Source organism: Tupaia chinensis, unplaced genomic scaffold (genome assembly GCF_000334495.1).
Source record: "Tupaia chinensis unplaced genomic scaffold, TupChi_1.0 Scaffold000140_1, whole genome shotgun sequence".
Classification (NCBI taxonomy): domain Eukaryota; kingdom Metazoa; phylum Chordata; class Mammalia; order Scandentia; family Tupaiidae; genus Tupaia; species Tupaia belangeri.
The window spans coordinates 398,957-420,527 of NW_006159610.1; positions in this window are offsets into that span (position 1 = coordinate 398,957).

Sequence of the window (21,571 nt, forward strand, 5' to 3'; positions counted from 1 at the left end):
CTTCACTTTTTTGATAATGATACCATTCTATACGTGCACATCAGTTTACATTTCCTCCAGCATGTTTATACTTACTTATCCTTGCAGTAGCTCTCTGGGGCTGGGAGGGGCTCATTGTATGGACAGAGGAAATTGAGAGGTAGAGTTATTGAATAAGATGAAACAAGGCTACCACTTGGACCTAATCCCCAACCTGCTGATGGAAGGAGGTGACAGGGACAGATCAGGATAATGTCACAGATTACTTGGATTGCCATTATCATTAACACCTTAATTAGTCTAAAATACACTGAACCTCAGCAGCAAGTGCCACTGATAGAGATGGAAATCAGGCCAGCAGTTGGGAAGACAAGCAGCAAGAATGCAAGACCCTTGGATCTTGCATCTTTCTACCTGTTCCACAGTCACACACATACATCCACTCTCACACACACTTACACATACCCTCAAATACACACACACTCACATACTCATGCATGCATTCATAGATACTCAAACATACACTCACACATACGCTCCGAGACACACTCATTGTCATGTGCACACATACTCATTAGCACACATACCAAAGCTGTCCTGATCACAGGCTTGCTTTCCTTCTGCAACAGTATCCCATAATTTCTAATTATTGAGGCAGATCCTTCCTCTAATCCAACTCTGACCAATTTTCAGTTGGTCAGGATTTGGCTATTTCCTATGAAGCCTTGGATCTTACTAAGAGCTGTTTCTCAAGCTTCCTTCTGCCTTCGCACCTGCAATAGTAACACTGCTCAATACTTTCAGTGATTCTTCATGAGCAAGCTTCTCCACCTAACTCTTTTCCTACCTTTATGGAGAATTAAAGCAGAAGCATTTAAGATTTCAGTTCTTATTTTCATCCCTCCTCAATTCTGCTCAAGTGGAGAAAAACACTCATTTGATTGGATTGTGTCCCCAGACAGTGGCTGGGCAATTGCTACCAGTGGACAAGACTACTATGGGTTAAAATGGTCAGTCTATGTGGTCTGCATATTCAAACCCTATAGCCCTAGTCTAATCATGAGAAAACATCAGGCAGACCCAAACTGAAGGAGCTTCTATAAAACATACAACCAGTTCTCATCTGGAGTGCCAAGGTCATGAAAAAACAAGGGAAGACTGTAAACCCATCACAGACTGGACAGGACTAAGAAGACATGAGAACTAAATGCACTGCAGAACCAGGGATTGTCTCCTGGGACAAAAAGAGATGGTAGCAGAAAAGCTGGAGAAATCAGAATGAAGTCTGTGATTGGCTCATTCTATTGTATCAGCTTCATTTCCCCACTTGGACGATGGTATCGTATGTCAGATCCAAACTACACTCTTGTTCATAATATGATACCCATGGTTGTACAAAATCCACACCCACCTAAGCCTGAATGGTCAGAGGTTAGAGGAAGTTGTGCCCAAGGTATATGGAGATCTGTACCATTTTGGCAACCTTTCTATCAATTGGAAAGTATTTCCAAATAAAATGTCTATCTAAAAAAAAAGAGGTGAGGGGCAGGCCAGACTATATAACCACAAAGCAGTATACTAAATATTCACTTGGCCTTATGAAACTGACAAACACATATGACAAAAGCATGCCTAGAGCACATACATTCAAGCCAGCCTGGTGGTTAATTGCTGGGGGAGGCCGTGTGCAACAGTGATGCACATGTTGGTACCATTTATTGGTGCAGACACGTCAAGTGAGTGCAGAGTTACAACCTTCCAAATCAATCGCATGTTAATATAGTACACAGACACACACACACACACACACACACACGACAGAAATAGCTTTTTTCTAAGATCTGAGCAAAAAATGAGTTAGCTTAGCAACACAAATTAGCATGTTGAGTTTTAATATATTGATATTTGGCATATAACGAGTTGGAGTCCTATTTTTCTATTACAGCTATAAATACAATTCAAATCATATCCACAAAGAGAAAAGACCTGGGTCCCACAGAACAGTTTGAGAATCACTGGTACAATCCTTTGATTTTTATAGGTAGGAGTCCAGGCCTGCTTAGCCAATGTCACATAGCAAGTTGGGTGAGAACCCGGGTCTCCTGACTCCCCCTTCTGGGCTCTCTGCACAACGGGTTGAGGTCAGGCCTAGTGATGAAACCTGAAGTCCATGGATAGCCCTGAATCCATGGCAAAATAGGGACAGCCAGGCCACTGGGGTGGACAAGAGGACACAGTCCACAACTCAGGCAAATGGGGCTGCATCTTGGACAGCTCCAAAGAGGGAACACTGAGGCAGACAGCTCTCTGAGGAGGTCATCAGGGTCCACAGGAGGATACTGGGTTGGGGGACAGAGTGTAAGGCAGCTGGTGAGTGGCAACCATCTGCTAGACCAACTCCAGACCTGCCAGGACAAGGCAGCAGAGGTGCTGACGCTGAGCCCTGCTGCTCTGTTGGCAGGCCCTTGCTGAAGAATTGAGCTATTGGCTGCCATATTATCTGGCAAAGAAAAAGGGGAAAATATTGATGACTGGGTTTTCATGGAAATCAGGAGCCTCAGGAGGGTGGCCCTGATGTTTTAGAAGGATTATCAAGGATGGGCATCTCTGGGGAAACCACGCTCCAGATTCATAAATAATTTCCCAATAAATATTTCCATCAATCCAAGCCTTCTCTCTGGAAGGGACAGGCTCATGATAGGATATCCACAGCTGTACAAAATCCACACTCATGTAAGCCTGAACCGTCCTACTCCTGTGACCCCACGTCCCTTATAATAATAGAAAAGTCAGTAGCAAGCATTCTTGCTCAGGGCATCCTGCCCTCAGAGCCAGGCAAATGCAGAGGCAGACAGACAGACAGACTAGGGGTGGTCCTGGTGGCACCAGGTAGGTGCTGAGAGTGCTGGGCCCAGGAGCCCAGGACTGGGGCTGTGCTGCCCTGTAGCCGAGAGGACTCGGCTGTCTTTCACAGTGCCCGTATCCCACATACTCCTCTGTTGAACAAATCAGTCGCTTTCCAGTTCTAAGCCATAGCATGTCATTTCTCTACTCCAAACCCTCCAATGACTCCCATTCAATTAACAGAAAGCCCAAGCTCCTGACCATGGCCTCCAAGTCCCCATGGGATCTGGTCACTGCTTACCTTTCCAACCTCGGCTCACACTGCTTCCCTGATGACTCACTCTACAGCCTCAGAGGTCTTTTCTCTGTCCCCAACAGCACCTGACACATTCACCTGAGTGTCCAGAACTAGAGCATTAGCTGCTAGGTCTTCCCAAGGCAGTTGCTTCCTGCCATTCATACCTCATCAGAGAAGCCTTCCCCAAGCATCATGCAACTCTCATTCTAGATAAGCATCATTCATATCTAAGATAATCTTGCTCATCTGTTTAGTTGTTTAGTATCTGTCTCCCCATCAGATGTCAGCAGCTGGTCTTGTGTTCAGAGTTGTACCTCTAGACCCTAGAACACGCCGGCACACAGTAGGTGCTCAGTAAATATCTATTATATGAGTGAGTGTACCCATTCACCCCACACTCAGTGTGTCTCTGACCTTGGATTTTTTTCTACAACAGAGACATTCCCTAGATGCATCTCAGAGTCTATTTGTCAAGAAGTGAGGCTTTGATGGAAAAATGCTTTACTGAGCGTGTCTTAGGCAGGGTTTTTTCTGCTTCATTTTCTCCTCCTAATGTGTGACAGCACAGCGCCACGGTCTGCAAGGCATCCTGAGACCACGCTGCTTCCCTCCTGGGACTGTCGCATCCGCTGCATCTGGTTTACAAGCCAAACGCTGATATTTTTCCTGTCCTTGAGTAAACTCTAACATTTGTGTCAGATGGTTCCTCTGTCTTAGGAATTCAGGACTTAGAAGGATATTGAAAGTATAGCCCCGGGCTAAAAGAGATTCAGAATTTCCTGCTTTGAAGAGGAGACTTCAGCATTATAGACAGATGGTTTTGACATGGTCTCCTCAGTGCAGCAAGTTCCACACACTCATTGTTAGGGTTCTAAATCCCTGGAATTTATGACCTAGGGCACTGGAACCACCATCTTTCCTCCAGATTGGTAAGAATGAAAGATGGACACTCCTCAAGAAGAAAATGAAGTAGGAAGACTTCTCTTACTAGGTTGAAGGCTTTGTGTGTAGACTTATATCTCTGATATGAAGGTGGTATTTCCCCAGTGACTGGGGGAAGGGTGAATTTTCAGTAAATGGTGCCAAGACAATTGACTATCCATGCAAGGAAGGCAAGAAGGAGGGAAATGTGTGAATTCCTACTCCAGTCTCACGTAAGAATCAATCCCAGGTGGATTGAAGTCTTAAATATGAAAGACAACTTTTAAAGCATTTAGAAGATAAAATAGAGAAATCGTTTTATAAAATTAAGTTTTAAACAAAAGGATTCTTAGGAAAAAAACTAAAATATATGTTTGGTAAATATTAACCACTCTGAAATCAAGAACTGTATCCAAAAAGAAAAGCAAATTTGGAATTATCAAAAGATGGCATTAAATAAGTAAATAGACACTGAAAGCCAACATGGGAGGGATATTCAATCAGCAAACAATGAGGACCTAAAACACAGAAATAATTCTTACGAGTCAGTTTAGAAGACAAAACCCAATAGAAAAAGAGGGAAAAACATGAGTAGGAATGTCACTAGACAGGAAATACAAAAGAAAACCACACACACACACACACACACACACACACAAACAAACACACACACGGAAAAGTAATACATTGAACAATTAGAAGAACGTGAATTAAGAGCACAAGAAGGTAATGTATACTACTCATCAGGATAAGTAAAAATTACTAAATTTGAGATTACCGAGTGCTGGGAGGATAATGGTGGTACAATGGGAACTCTGTGGTCTTGATTATGAGATCATTCAGTCACTTTGGAAAACAAGGTGGAAACATCTTGGAAAGTAAAACTACACCTGCCACGGAATAGAAAAAGAGGGAAAAAAATGAGTAGAAGTATCACTAGACAGGAAATACAAAAAAAAAACACACACACACACACACACACACACACACACAAACAAACACACACACGGAAAAGTAATACATTGAACAATTAGAAGAACGTGAATTAAGAGCACAAGAAGGTAATGTATACTACTCATCAGGATAAGTAAAAATTACTAAATTTGAGATTACCGAGTGCTGGGAGGATAATGGTGGTACAATGGGAACTCTGTGGTCTTGATTATGAGATCATTCAGTCACTTTGGAAAACAAGGTGGAAACATCTTGGAAAGTAAAACTACACCTGCCACGGGGCAAGTGTTTCTAATCCAGGAATACATCTTAGAAGAATTCCTACATGTGTGTACCAGGAGACAGGTGCAAGGTGTTCCTAACTACAGTGTTCTAGTCAAAAGTCTAAAACAGCCCAAATGTCTATCCATAGGAGGGCAAATGCATTAAAAAAGAATATGAGGGAGAGCCATCTCTAGTCCCAAATTTCACTATCTTCCTTAAAATATTGTTTCATCTTATTCAACAACTCTTACCTTTCAATTTTCATGTTGAGGCTGACTATGCATAGATGAATCAGAGTTGTAAAATCACTGTTGTTCATTCATTTAACAAAAATTAGCAACGCCAGGGCCAACAAGTGGCATGGTGATTAAGGCACTAGACTCCCACATGGCCAACCATGGTTTAATTCTTTAATTTATTTACCAATTTATTTGTTATTATTTATATATTTATTATTATTCATGCATTAAATCGCTATACATCATTTAAATTGTGAAGAGACTTGACCCAGCATGATTAAGTCTTGAAAGTGGCAGCTTTCTCTCTCTCTCTCTCTAATTAGTGCAAGTGCTCTATAGCAAATTAAAATAATAATAATAATAATAATAAATAAAATTAAATTTAAAAGTATTTTAAAAATATATAAACACCTACATTTAGCCTACCCTGGGGATTGGTCACCAAATAAGACTAACTTGGTCCTCATGTTTTACTCTTACAGGTCTATAAGCTAACCCAAGACCTAAAGAATTGAGCTGCCTGCCCACTGGCTTCCTCTCCAGCAAAGAGATCCATTTTTTCTCCCCAATATCTTCTGAGAATAGGCAGTGGACAAGGAGTGAGGGTCTGTCTTGGGAAGAGTCTTTAACACAATTTCATCTGGGGTCTAGAAGCTGCCTCCCAAACAAATATTACTTTGTAATGAGACTTTCTTTGGCCACTAGTAATTAAAGCCTGTAGGCCTTTCTATAAAGCTGCCTGATGCCATCTGCTTGGAATGCAGTAGTTCAAATGTGGATGCTGGCGCCGTGGTTGAAATGTGAATGTCAATGGCTTGGAGCTATGTTTTTTCCAAGTGCTGCTGTATAGCTTGGGTCCTAGGAACTATTCTTGTCATTAGCCTGGTGTTATTTGAGCAGCTCACAGCCTAACACCTGGTCTCCCTCCATGTACCAGGCCTCTCAGTCCCTGCTTGTCTGCCTCTCCCAGATGCCAGTTCTACATGAAGGGGCCTCATTCTGCCTAAGCTACTGTTGTGAATCCCTCCTGGGATCAACTGACAGAAGTTCTATCCCTCCCTTGTGCTGTGGAGAGAGATCCAGTCGCTAAGGATGGGGACTAGGGAACAACACTCACTGCCATTGTCAGCTGAGCCCCCAGTAGGTGGAGTGGAGACGCCACCTCCATAGACTTCCTTTGGTGAGGAGTGTCCATTTTCTTCCCACTGAGTCTCAAGCAGAAGCACTGGAAATGTTTCCCTGTGTCTTTATCTTTGGGGTTTAGGTGCTCAAAGCTACGTCATTGGATGCAAAAGTTAGTTACTAATCAGATCAAGAGAAGGCCAAAATATGGGTCTGCTGAAGAAGATGGTATGAGAGAATCTAAGTGGAGACTGAAAGTCACCATATTGCTTCCGGATATAGGGGCTCACAGGGAGTTGGAAAATCAGGGAGACCACAGGACAAGTACATCAGAAGTGCTGGGAACAATCTTCCCTCCAGTGCCAGCCTATAGAACTATGACAATGGAAATGTCCCAGGTCGTTACTGTCCAGTAGGGTGGTCACTGCCATGTGTGTCTCTTGAACACTTGAAACACAGTCAGTGTAACCAAGAAGGTGAATTTCTAATTTCATTTCATTTGAATTAACTTATTTTGAAGAACCACATAGAGCTAGTGGCTAATGTATTAATATATTAGATAGCAAGCTCAAAAAAAACATTGACCTAAACCAGAAAAAGAATGAGGGTTGTTAGAGAGAGATGATCAGCACTAGAAGCTTTGAGCAGGCTCAGAGCCAGGTTTGGGAACTTCACATGTGCAGAGTTCAACAGGCTATAGGAAAGAGTTTCGGGCCAGCTGGTGGTGTGGTGGTTAAGGCTACTGGATCCTAATGGCTGACTGTGTCTGGTGGCTTAAGGAACATGTAAGGCACGTATGTGCCCAAAATTCCCGAAGGAGAGAGAAATGAAGGAGACGGAATTGTGATATGATCGTGTCCCACGGAGGGGGTGTGCTTTCTCTCTCTCTCCAGCGAGCACATGTGCCCTCTGACAAATTAAAAAAAAAAAAAAAAAAAAGAAGCAGCAGCAGCTGAGTATCTACCTGAAGCTGAGGGGAAAAAAACCAGATCTACCTCCAAGATAATCTTTTTTTAGGTGCAAAGAGAAGAGTTTAAAGATAGATGCAAAGGAACTCATCAGTCTGTGGTTTATAATAACCCAAAGGTTAGAAATAGTAGCGAACTGGCCAAATAAAGATGGGTGTGCACTTATGATGAAATAATTATTATATAACATTAGACATCATGTTTTTAAAATTATTTAATCACATAACTAAGAAGGCAGAACATAAAAGACTTTATGACTAAAATTGTGTGGAGGTGGGACCAGGTGATGGTTTAGTGGTTATGTTGCTGGACTCCCACGTAGTCAATTGAGGTTCGAGTCCTAGACCCGGTGGCTTAAAAATCATACCAGATGCATTTGCATGCATGCCCAAAATCCCGAGATGAGACTGGAGGAGAAGGGATTGTGGTGTGGCCATCCCCCCAGGGGGTGATTTATTTTCTATCTCTCTGTCTTACTCTGTCTCTCCAGTGAGCGCATGCACCCTATAGCAAAAATCTCTCTTAAAAAAGAAAGTATATGGATGTAAATACACTGTGGCTATATGTATAAAAAAAGAAAAGCTTATAATGCAAAATACTAAAATATCAACAGGAGTCATTTCTGGGATGATAATGGAATATACTAAAATATCAACAGGAGTCATTTCTGGGTGGTGTAAGTTTCAGAATTTTTATTTCCTTTTTTCTGCTTCTTTGTATTTTTCCAAATTTTCTCTAATGGTCATTTGTTATTTTATACGAAAAAAGAAAGTAAGTCTTTTTAAAGGATGGCCTAAGGAGCTTTAATAATGTGAACAATGCACTTCCTTGATAAGCAAAAAAAGCAAGATGTGATAATCATTGTATAAGTTCTACCATGACTACACAAGCCAAACAGAGAAAAGATTGGAATGTTTGCAACACTGATCAAATTATGTATCTTTCTACTATATTACTCTTTTCTAGAGTCATTTTTCTACAATTAGATGGGTATTATATTCTAAAACAGGGAGAAAAAAATTAAATCCCTCTAGATGATACTCTAACCCCAAATATTAAAACAGACATCTTCAGGCCCTTTCTCCCACTGCTGGATAGACCTTGGCCTTGTCTCTTCCTATACTCTCTCAGAGACACAGTGGCAGGTTTTTGTCCAGGGACCTCCACTGGCCTCATGGAGTGGCCCACTCCCATTGCCACTTTGAATGGCTGCTCACTCACTCTTCGATGCAGATTTTTTCTCCTTGGGCCCCTCCCACTCCATTACCATGGCGATTCATTGGAGGAGATCAATAACTATGAAAACAATTGATTTTCTTCTCTCTTCCACCCCCTTTCTCTAAATGATTTTGTCTGACACACATAACCGGAATCAAACAAAAAGGAAATGCAGTGGCTTCCCTGATGGGACATTGTGCTCCCTCTTCCTCTGCTTGGCCCCCTCCCTCTGCTCTTATGGTGATTTTAAGATCCATGGCTCTTTATCAACTCAGCAGATGGTATTGCCTCTTCTACTCACGTGCATCCATACCAGCCCCTCCTGGCTGCTGGCTCTCCTGCTAAGAACCCAACACCAGCATCTCACCCAGAGCTCAGAGGGACAGGCAGCAGCTGCACTCCCCTATCTTGGGAGGATAGAACACTGTAGTAGCTGTCCAACGGCTTTGAGGGTATACCCTGGAGCCTTAATTTAAGAAAGGAGAATTCTTGGGACCAGCAGTTAGCGTAATGGCTACGTTGCTGGACTCCCATGTAGTCAACCCTGGTTCGAGTTCCAGACCCGGTGGCTTAAACTCACACCAGGCGTGTGTGCATGCGTGCCCAAGATCCCAAGAGGAGAATGGAGGAGAAGGGATTGCGGCGTGACCATCCCCCGTGGGGGGTGATTTCTCGCTTTCTGTCTCTCTGTCTCTGTCTGTCTGGCAAGTGCACACACCCTATAGCAAAAACCTCTCCAAAAAATAAAAGAGAACTCTCTGATAGATTCACATCTCAATAAGAACCTCAGTCCCTTCATCTTGAAATAGAGTGGCTCAGAACTTAACATGGATCCCAGTCTAAGACAGAATTTGACCAAAACACCTTGCTTTGGAGCCTAATTCCTTACAGTAGACAGAACCATGGCATTTACAATTTAACATTTGCTATTTGACCCAGGAGGTTCATCATCCAAAGCATTTTGTCATTTTATTAGGCATCAGTTTGAATTGTTTGTGGTGCATGTTTGATGAGGCCAAACAAAATAAAAGGTGTGCCAACTATGAAGTGCTCCTTTGGGAAGGAAACTGAAGCACTAAGGATGAAGATGTTGGTCCAGTGTGCCCTTCAAGGATCTCATTTGAGAAATATGGAGGAGCATTTGGCATGTTAGAACAGAAATCCATGATCCATTTCCTCTTCTTCTTTTAATACTTATTTATTTATTTAATTCCACTTGTTATTATTATTCTTGTTTTTTAATTTGACCAGAGAGAGAGCAAGAGAGAGAGAAAGGGAAAGCGAGAAAGCAAGCCACCAGGTCCAGGACTCGAACCTCAATCAGCCATGTGGGAATCTACTGCCTCTAACCACCACACTACCTGCTGGCCCCTCAATTTCTTAAAATGTCATAGTTTCTTGATGCAGTGGTCTCTTCAACAAAGTTTCAATCACTAGCCTCCCATTAATTTAGAAAATACACACATACCCATACAAATGCATACAGCATTTTATTCATATCTTTAAACTATACTGCTTGCCCTTAACGTTCTCCACTCATGATGACATCATCGTCACCACCCTCCTCCTCGTCATCGTGTTCTGTGGAGTTCATGTTATTCCTGTTGGATCCTTAGTCACCTTGCTCCAAGATCATCAACATACAAACCCTCTGGGCAACACTGCTCCTGGTGGACATCTGAATATATGACATGTAACCACTGTGGCCAGATGGACCCATCTTCATCTTGTTAACTTTCCTTTTCCTTTTTTTTTTTTTTAGAGAGAGAGAGATTTTTGCTATAGGGCATGTGCACTCTCTGGAGAGAAAGCGAGACAGAGACAAGGAGACAGAAAGCGAGAAATCCTCCCCGAGCTTTGAGCCACACTATAATCCTTTCTCCTCTATTCTTCTCTCAGGATTTTGGACACTCACACACATGAGCCCAGCATGAGTTTTAAATCACTGGGTCTGGGACTGAACCGCCATCAACCACGTGGGAGTCCAGTGACGTAACCATTACGCCATCTGCTGGTCCCTAACTTTCCTCTCTTATTCCTGTCAGCCTCAATCTAGCCACATATTTCCTTACTTAATCCTTTTTTTACCCAGACTTTCCTATAATGCTTTGGGTTGGCCTGTGACTCAAGTGAGCATTAACCATATCTCAAGGAGGAAGGATATGCCAATCTGGAACCAAACTATAACTCACTTATCCCAGGGCAGGCTATTGGCTTTTTTTCTTTTTCTTTTCTCAAGGTTATTTATTTAGTTCTTTGAGGGGTGGGTAGTCCCAACAGGGTCCCCATGCTGCTATCTACTCCCAGCCTCAGATAGCATGGGTCTTAGGCACGAGCAGGCAGCACATGCCCCCACATATACAGAGAGGCCTCAGGACATGAACCGAGGACCTTCTCATGTGGGTCCAGCATTGCAGACCATTGTATTACTGTTGCGCCTCTAGCCAGTTCCTCTGTTGGCTTTGAGAAAAGGAGCTCGCATGTTCTGCATGAATAGTATACACATTCAATTGTTTGAATGGAGCAAACAATTCCTTTTCTGTGTATGGACTTAAGACTAGAACTCCCTAAAGCTTGGCTTAACAGTCTGGTAGTAAGCATGGAGAAAACTGAACAGATGGAGGACAAGTTGTACCCAGGTGTATGGAGGAGGATTGAGTCAGAAAGCAGGAGGAGGAAAAATGTTTGGAGAAGAAGCAGAAGGAGACCAGCAAGAATCATTCAGTGAGAGTCATTTCAGGCACCAAGCGAAATGTTGCCAATCCCCGACTGATGATGGAAATCCCATCATTACAGAGTCATTTCTGTAGGCCAGGGCTTAAATCTTCTAAAGTACAAATGTCTTGGTAAGACTTAAAAGAGGAAATTGGTATTTTATTCAGCTACGGAAGTGTCCCTGCTTCCTGGAGACTGGTTTTAAGACACCACAGGACAGGAATAGGCACCATGAGAAGAAGGGGGCTGACAATGCAGGTGGAGAGGAGTGAGCCCGGCAACGAGGAAGGGCCAAGAACTCACTCACTCAGTGCTGTCGTTTTGCAAGGGCCAATGTCAACTTCTTCATTTTTCACTTTGTTTTGATTTCTTCTCTTTTCCTCCTCACCTCTCTGGTCTGCAACTTTGCCCCTTCCCCATAAATTAGTTCCCATTCTTTCAAGGATAGCCACAGGTTTCCTAATTTGCCTGCCTCACAAATCAACCTGGATGTGTATCCCAAGAACTTCATAGGACAGTTTTTTCTTTAAAATAATAATAATAATGCTTTAGGGCTTGTGAGCTCACTAGGGAGAGACAGAGCTAGAGGGGAAAAGTGAAAACAGCGCCCTCCGAAGGGGAATGGTTACAATACAATTCCTTCTCTTCTTGGGATTTGGGACATGCACAGGCACGCCTGGCATGTTTTCAAGCCGTCAGGTCTGGGACTCAAACTGCACAGTTGGCCATGGAGGATCCAGTCGCCTTAATGCCCCGCCACAGACTGGCCCCACCAGCCAGCTCCAGTTTTCAAATAAGTTCTCCTTTAACACTTCCTAGTTTAATAACTTTGTTTTTCTTCCCTTTCTTCCTTGATTTCTGTCTTTTCTTTTTTCTGCCGTCTTCTCTCTTTCCTTCCTCTCTTCTTCTTTCCTTCAATATTGATTAGACCTCTATTTAAGTGCTAGGCTCTGGGAGTTAGAAATATAAATAATACACAAACTAAACCATCATTCTTTCATTCAAAGTATATTTCAAAAGTTAAGTGCAACAGAGGTCAGCAAACTTGCATTTTAATTCTGGATCATTCCTTGACCCTCTACTTCGTCCCTCAGTGGCCCTCAAACAATTAAATGAGTCTCAACCTCTCAGTTTCTCTATTAATAAAATGAGGACAGTGGTAAAATAGAAAAATCCTCACTTCTTCCCTCACAACCTTGAAGACAGCATATTTATTTGTCTACAGAAACAAAATCATTTGCATCCCTCTAGGAACTCATAGAAAACTAAGTGGTATTATTAAACACACCAGTGAAAGATACTTCAAAATTCAGAGAATGTCTTTCTATTTTGTGTATTAGTGCTTTGGTAAATCTACCCTAGAGACTGTGTTATAATAAGATCTCAATTTAAAATAAACTGAATTCATTATTCGAGTTTAATACAATTGAGTATGTAGGTATATGTGTGTGATTTTTATTTCCTCTAATTCGTACTTTGAAAAAGAGCTTTCAATAAAGATTCAAAAAGTGGTTGCTTTTCCCCCTAGAACTTCCATTGTCTAATAATTATTACATTGCTCAAAGCAAGATATGCCAAAGAATTATAGGGTTTTTGTTTTGTTTTATTTTGTTTTAGAGATTTTTGCTATACAGCACATGCTTTCACTAGAGAGACAGAGAAAATGAGAAATTATCCCCAAGAGGGGATGGTCATGCCACAATCCTTCCTCCCCCATTTTCTCAAGGTTTTTCGGCATGTACATATATGTGCCTGGTGTGAGTTTCAAGGCGCCGGTCCGGGACCTAAACTGCAGTTGGCTATGTGGGAGTCCCGTGTCCCAACCACTATGCCACCTGCTGGCTCCTTGAGGTTTTTGTTTTTTGGTTTTTGCTTTTTTTTTAATTTCAAGAAAAGCAGTTTTAGCTCTAATAAAGCAAAATAAAACAATGTTAAGAGAAATTTGCTTAAGACTTAAAGCCAGGAAACAGGTTAGGGTTCTGTTCATATGGTTTTTTTGCTTTTTTCTGAATGACAGCATGTTGTACTAGAGAGGGCATTAGATTGGAAGTCCTGAAACCCAGTCTCTAATGCCAATACTGTCATTTTCCACTACTGTGTCTCTTCTGGTAAAGGTTCTTTAGAAAGCCAACAAAGAAAAACCAACTCAAAATGACCTTTTATTTTCCAGAAAATTTCAAAAACTAGTGAGGTATCTCATGAAACTAACAAGAGTTGGACATTTAAGACATGTGAGGAGAAGGCAGGAAGGCGACTCTAGGACTTAGCATCCAAAGAATGTGGACTTCCTTTCAGTGATGCCTCCCTACCTGAACTTGACCTCAAAAAGCCTTCAGGCTCTGAGTCCCTGTTTTAAACATCAAACACTGGGGAAAGAGACTGATAAATTCAGGATGCTACCAGGAGAGACAGCTGTCAAAGATCTAATTCAGGAGGGGGACCAGCAGATGCCATAATGGTTATGTCACTGGACTCCCACGTAGTGGACCGTGGTTTAAGTCCTGAACCTGGCAGCTTAAACTTATGCTGGGTGCATGTGAATGCATGCCCAAGATCCCAAGATCCCAAGAGGAGAAGGAATTATGGTGTGGCCATCCCCCTTGGGGGAGTGATTTCTCACTTTCTGTCTCTCTCTGTTTTCCCAGTGAGCATACATGTCATATAGCAAAAATCTCTCTTCAAAAAAAAAAAAAAAGATCTGATTCAGAAGGAATCACCAGGAGAAGATGAGAAGATGACATTTCAGAAGTCATCCTGGGGGCCTCCCCCTATACCTACCACAACCACTGCCAGAAAAGAGAGACATCAACAGGAATGGGGAACCACTCTAAGAGGCCTATGCCAGTGCATTGGGACAAGTTACCCAGTCTCTGGGCTTCAGTTCCTTTTGCAAAAGTCAGAAGTTACACTAGATTATTGCTAAGATTCTTTCTGGTGTCTTGATCCCACAGCTAATGGTGGGGGTTCCTAACACTTTTTGAGAGATGTAATAGGAATCTTTGGACAACTTTCAATATTTCCAAAAATGTAACAGAAATTGTTTGTTGGAGATTAGTTTTCCCAGACATGCTAAAACATCATGTTTCTATTTATGGCCTACAATTGTTTCAACCCAGTAGGATAGCCATGGTCATATACTAATCAGAAGCTCTGATTGCCAGTTAATTTTGATTAACATAAGATGGAAAAATAATTACTATTTAATCAATGTAACTTGATTTAAAAATGTCTTGTGACATTCCTAAATGTCTTCTGACATTTGTTTAGAAGTATAAAGCATCCGCATCCTTATTCTATGTTGTAAGAGGAAGCTTTGTTTGGAGAGAGTTGGAACGAAATTTCCTATCTACACCAACAGACACCAATCCACTTTAGGAAATAAGGGTCTTGTGGTTGCTCTCTACTCAGTCCCCAGAATAAAAATCCCATAAGCATTTAACTGTTGGTGTCAACATCCAAAATAAGAAGATGAACTTCAGCGATAGGCCTTTGAAAGAAGGTTTTGCTTCATCTCAGAAAAACTCATCATCAATGCACTTACCCTCTCTTTAGGAACTCAGAAGGTGAACTTGACACTCAATAGACTTGTGCTTTTTCTCAGTCTGTGACCATTAACAATTAAAACATGTGAAAATGACAGCCATAATATATTTAATATCTTAAATATTCTGGATAAATTCTGGCCCAGAAAATTAACCTTCACTCAATAAGCTAAACACCAGAAAGGAAGCTTATCTCAGAATAGCATCAGGTTAGTTACCAGAAAACCCAACTCCAACCTGGCTTCTAATTGGTCCTACTCTTTCTGCAACTACACTGTGCCCGTGGATCAGTCTCCTTCAGTTTCCTTCTCCTCTATGGAGAAGCTGAGTCTGAAATTCCATGTGATTCCTGCTAGCTCTAATTTGCAGTGTCCCCAAAATTGCATGCATTGCTTGAGCTCTTCCTATATACCAGGCACTACTCTACCTGATTGTTGATGCAAAGAACAAGAGCCCATTTTCATCCCAGAGAGGTAAAGCTAGACAGGAAGAGAGTTGGAGATCTCTATCCTCAAAGGTCTCAGAGCCTGACCGTACCCAGGCACTGGATGTTCCCTCACATACCTCTCCTCCAATTTCAACAAGGCCTGTGCAGACACTTGCATGTGCAGTTCTTTTGAGTTACTTCTCTCTGAATGGCCTGCAATTTGTCTTCATCTTTCTAGAATGGAAGAGCTCATGGCAATGTACCATCCAGGTACAATTTCTGAACAAAAAAATAAACTTCTTTCATGAATGTCCCCAGGAAATCCCCAATAGAAGAGTAAAGGGTCTGTCTGGATGTGCTATTCAGAAGACAGGAAACCAGAGAACTCAGGTAGCCACAAAGACTCAGCAGCAATAACTTCTTGACAAATTAAAACGCTGAGAAGAAGAACCCAGGGGAGAAAGTAAAAAGAAATCACAATTTGCTCACCTAATCATACTAAAACTGATAAATAATGGGAGACACTTCTCTGTGGGACTTGAAGGTTTTTACATATCTTGCAAGCAAGGTGCTGTAGTCGACCATTGTTCTACCCGGACCCGGTGGCTTAAACTCCCACCAGGTGCATGTGCTTGCATGCCCAAGATCCCAAGAGGAGAATGAAGGAGAAGGGATTGTGGTGTAGCCATCCCCTCGGGGGGGTGATTTCTCATTTTCTGTCTCTCTGTCTCTCTCTGTCTCTTGTGACATTCCTAAATGTCTTCTGACATTTGTTTAGAAGTATAAAGCATCCGCATCCTTATTCTATGTTGTAAGAGGAAGCTTTGTTTGGAGAGAGTTGGAACGAAATTTCCTATCTACACCAACAGACACCAATCCACTTTAGGAAATAAGGGTCTTGTGGTTGCTCTCTACTCAGTCCCCAGAATAAAAATCCCATAAGCATTTAACTGTTGGTGTCAACATCCAAAATAAGAAGATGAACTTCAGCGATAGGCCTTTGAAAGAAGGTTTTGCTTCATCTCAGAAAAACTCATCATCAATGCACTTACCCTCTCTTTAGGAACTCAGAAGGTGAACTTGACACTCAATAGACTTGTGCTTTTTCTCAGTCTGTGACCATTAACAATTAAAACATGTGAAAATGACAGCCATAATATATTTAATATCTTAAATATTCTGGATAAATTCTGGCCCAGAAAATTAACCTTCATTCAATAAGCTAAACACCAGAAAGGAAGCTTATCTCAGAATAGCATCAGGTTAGTTACCAGAAAACCCAACTCCAACCTGGCTTCTAATTGGTCCTACTCTTTCTGCAACTACACTGTGCCCGTGGATCAGTCTCCTTCAGTTTCCTTCTCCTCTATGGAGAAGCTGAGTCTGAAATTCCATGTGATTCCTGCTAGCTCTAATTTGCAGTGTCCCCAAAATTGCATGCATTGCTTGAGCTCTTCCTATATACCAGGCACTACTCTACCTGATTGTTGATGCAAAGAACAAGAGCCCATTTTCATCCCAGAGAGGTAAAGCTAGACAGGAAGAGAGTTGGAGATCTCTATCCTCAAAGGTCTCAGAGCCTGACCGTACCCAGGCACTGGATGTTCCCTCACATACCTCTCCTCCAATTTCAACAAGGCCTGTGCAGACACTTGCATGTGCAGTTCTTTTGAGTTACTTCTCTCTGAATGGCCTGCAATTTGTCTTCATCTTTCTAGAATGGAAGAGCTCATGGCAATGTACCATCCAGGTACAATTTCTGAACAAAAAAATAAACTTCTTTCATGAATGTCCCCAGGAAATCCCCAATAGAAGAGTAAAGGGTCTGTCTGGATGTGCTATTCAGAAGACAGGAAACCAGAGAACTCAGGTAGCCACAAAGACTCAGCAGCAATAACTTCTTGACAAATTAAAACGCTGAGAAGAAGAACCCAGGGGAGAAAGTAAAAAGAAATCACAATTTGCTCACCTAATCATACTAAAACTGATAAATAATGGGAGACACTTCTCTGTGGGACTTGAAGGTTTTTACATATCTTGCAAGCAAGGTGCTGTAGTCGACCATTGTTCTACCCGGACCCGGTGGCTTAAACTCCCACCAGGTGCATGTGCTTGCATGCCCAAGATCCCAAGAGGAGAATGAAGGAGAAGGGATTGTGGTGTAGCCATCCCCTCGGGGGGGGTGATTTCTCATTTTCTGTCTCTCTGTCTCTCTCTGTCGTTCTGGTGAGTACACATGCCCTATAGCAAAAAAATCTTCTCCAAAAAAAAAATAAAATAAAATAAAATAAATAAATAAACATTCAAATAAAAAATGAAAGCAACTCTGTCTATGCACAGAGCTTGGTTCTTTTTCCTCATGAAATAAAACAAATGAGGCTTTCTCCAAAGAATTGGCTTGAGGTTGGTCATGCCTATTGCAAAGTTTCCATGATTCCCATGACCTAGTTAGGCCCCTGAAACAAGTCTTTTTAAGATGTGGGTTCTCCTATTGTAGCTTTAGGTCTGCTTGGAGAATCTACTCGTGACTTCAGAAGATCACCAGGATGGAGAGTGGATAAATGGTGCCAATCTCTGGGACCCAAACACTTGGATGGCCCCTGTCCCCTTTACTTTATCGTCCTTTCCTATCTTCTTTTCTCTTCTACCCAAACTATCCTCACAGGGTAGCTTGATGAATGATGAAATAAGGGAATGGGCAGTCCCAATGCCTCATCACTTCCCAGATGCCAGTAAATAATAAAGGAGACGGTAATGAGAGCATGAACCTCTAGGCACCCAGAAGAAAGTCTGACATGTTCACTTTCTTGTACTTCCAGTGACTACATCCTCATATACATCCCTTCCAATGACAACTCAAAGCATTTCACATGATTGCCTAAACATGTCTACACCAGTAGCACTACTTTATGTTTGTACAGATCTTTTCCTCTTTTAAAGCACTGTTATCTTATTCCAATAAAACTCTATAATCAAGGTGAATATTATAAACCCATCGTACAGATGAGGACACTGAAGTTATAAAGGCTAAAAGGGCTGCTTGAGATCACAAGGTTGCTGTTATATGACATTGCTGAACCTGGCACCCAGAAGTGTGACTCCAGGTCCAAACCCTTGTCTGTAATATTATGCAGGAGGCCAGCAGAAGCCAAGAGTGAGATGTTTTCATTTTTCGGAAAACAAGAATCAAGTAACTTGTCCAAGGTCACATATCATGGGAGCTATAGTGAAAACAAAACTAGATCAAAGGTCTCCAAAATCTGTGGTCCTGGCTTTTTCCCAATGACCGCTTGACCTTGCCAGAATGGATGAGAACTCATCTTTAAGGGAAAAGTCATCACTGATAGGCTGAGAAAATGGCTGAGCTAGTCAGTAAGTCACCCTAGTCTGGACACCAGGATCCGCAGACCTGTTCTTGGTCTCTTGCAATGCAGGTTCCCATCTTTGCTTCACTGTGGTGCCAAAGACATGGACTTTGGCATCAGACCAACTGCAGTCTGAGTCCTACCTCTCCCATTTGCATTCTATGAGATCTGACACAAATGACTTAACATTTCCTGGTCCTCAGTATCCTTTAATTTGACAAGAGAGGGAGAGAAAGAGAGAAATAAATTGCCAGGTCTGGGACTCGAACCGTGGTCAGCCATGTGGGAGTTCAGAGCTCCTAACCACCATGCCACTGCCAACCTCAGTATCCTTTTCTGTAAAAGAGAACAATAATAGTGATCATCTCATTGGTATATCATGAAGGGGAAAATCATGTATATAGAACAACTAGTACATTGTAGCTACCATTTAATATTGTCAATCATGAGGTCGAGAACTGGTAGATGACAAGAGGTTCCAGGGGAGGAAGAGGAACAGTCTTTGAAATTGGGAACATGAACAAAGAAACTTGCCCTCAGAATTCTGATCCACAATGCTCAGAGCAAACTGCTGAGAACGAAAACCAGGAATGGCATCCTTGACTTTCTGGTCAACTCTTGCATGACCAGCTCTAACTTACCAGACAAAGCTGGCTTAGCTGACAAGAAATCTTATGGCTCTAGGAAATGACCATGAGTCAGTCTGATCTCTCTCCTCCTCTGCCTTAGGAGTGTGTTTCAGGTTGCAGCACTGCCCAGCACAACCAAGCAAGCTCCAGGGCCTCAAGCCTGCTCTTCCCCCATCACCAGAAGAAAACTACTTTCTCTGCGAATTGGGGCAGTCAGCTGAGCCCAGGAGAGAAAGGAGCAGGGAAATGAGCCTATTGCAGTGGACAGAGCTCACCAGGGTTATGGCATTAAAACATTCAATCATGTCAAAGAAACCTAGGGGAAAATGTTTACAGACATAGAAAATGGGGTCTTGATCCTTCTTCAAACCATTCTAAGACCCTGTATCTGACAAACTGCTTCCACGACATTAGCAGAGAAAAGGCAGTAGATAAGGTTGCTGGTTAGATTCTTTTGTTACAAAAGATTGACTTGAAGCTGACAGAGTGTTATTATCTATCTGTAAGATGACTCAGTCCTTAGACAGGGTTCTTCGCCTGTTGGCTGACCAGATGGAGAGGAACCCTGCCAAAACAGCAGCCTCTAGATGATCTGGAAAGTCTGGAGCAACCTACTTCAAATATGAGTTTTCGGCACAAGAGAAATGCAGCTGGAGGCCAATGCTGTGAGCAATATTTTGGAAGTGGGATACACTGTCTGGAAAAACAAGAGGATACTGGGCCCCAGTCCCCCAGTCATTACACACACACACACACACACACACACACACACACACACCAAAATAGACACTATTCTCCATTGTCTTCTCCATCATTTATTCTATTCTTTTTTTTTTTTTTTTTTTGGAGAGGTTTTTGTTATAGGGCGCATGCACTCACCAGACAGCCAGAGAGAGACAGAGAGACAGAAAGCGAGAAATCACCCCCCAGGGGGGATGGTCACGCCACAATCCCTTCTCCTCCATTCTCCTCTCAGGATCTTGGGCACGCACGCACACACGCCCGGCATGAGTTTTAAGCCACCAGGTCTGGGACGCGAACCATGGTCAACTACGTGGGAGTCCAGCAACATAGCCATTACGCTAACTGCTGGTCCCTACTCTCAGTTCTTTTATTGAACCCCTTTAGACCCATGTTCCTTCAGCAGCACTGTCCTGGATCACCAATGTCCCTCGCCCCAGCCATTCATCAGCCAGTCCACGCCTTGCTCTCTGATTATTCCCCTAGGAGGTCTTTCACTCTTAAATGTCAGAGCTAGACTGGACTGTAGAAATTATTTCCTCCAACTTCCTTATTTTTTGGACAGAAATTCTGAGACTGAGACTGGTAAATAACTTGTCTGAGATTACCCAGCTAGAGTCGGGAGAATTAGACTTATAACCCAAGAATTCTGGATACAAACCCAATATTCTTTCTATTATAACCCCCACATTCTCTGAGAAGGCCTCGTTCATGAAGCTGAAATGGAGGCTCTGACTTCTGAAAAGCCCACACATCAACCAAATTTAGTTCCCTTTGCCCATCTGTAAGGAAAGAGAAAACCCAACATAACATTGATGTTTGCACATCCTGTTAATGTAGAAGGAAAGCTTGAAATAACAAGAACCCCCCTTTAAAATACTCAGTTCAGTCCCCAGAACCACATAGACCAACAGAAATAGAAGTTTACCATTCACATGTTAAAAGTATTGCTGGGAAATTGGACAGCATCTAAAGGAAGTTACTCATATGTACCAAAAAAGGGTGATAAAGTAGACTTTAGGAAGACTGACTTCTTTGTTTATTTTGTACAGCAGAAACAGAATATCATAGGCTGGGTAATTTATATGAACAGAGACTTAGTTGGCTCACAATTCAGGAGGCTGAGAAAGTGGCTGCATCTGGCAATGGCCTTCTTGCTACATCATAGCATGAAGGACAGGATCACATGGTGAGAGTGAGAGAGGGCGAGTGAGGGTCAACTCACTTGTATAACAAACCCACTCGCACAATAATGACATTCATTCATTTGGGAGTTTAAGTCTGAAACTCCCATCAGGCCACACCTTCCACATTTTCTCTGTGATTTGGGCATTAAGGAATCAAG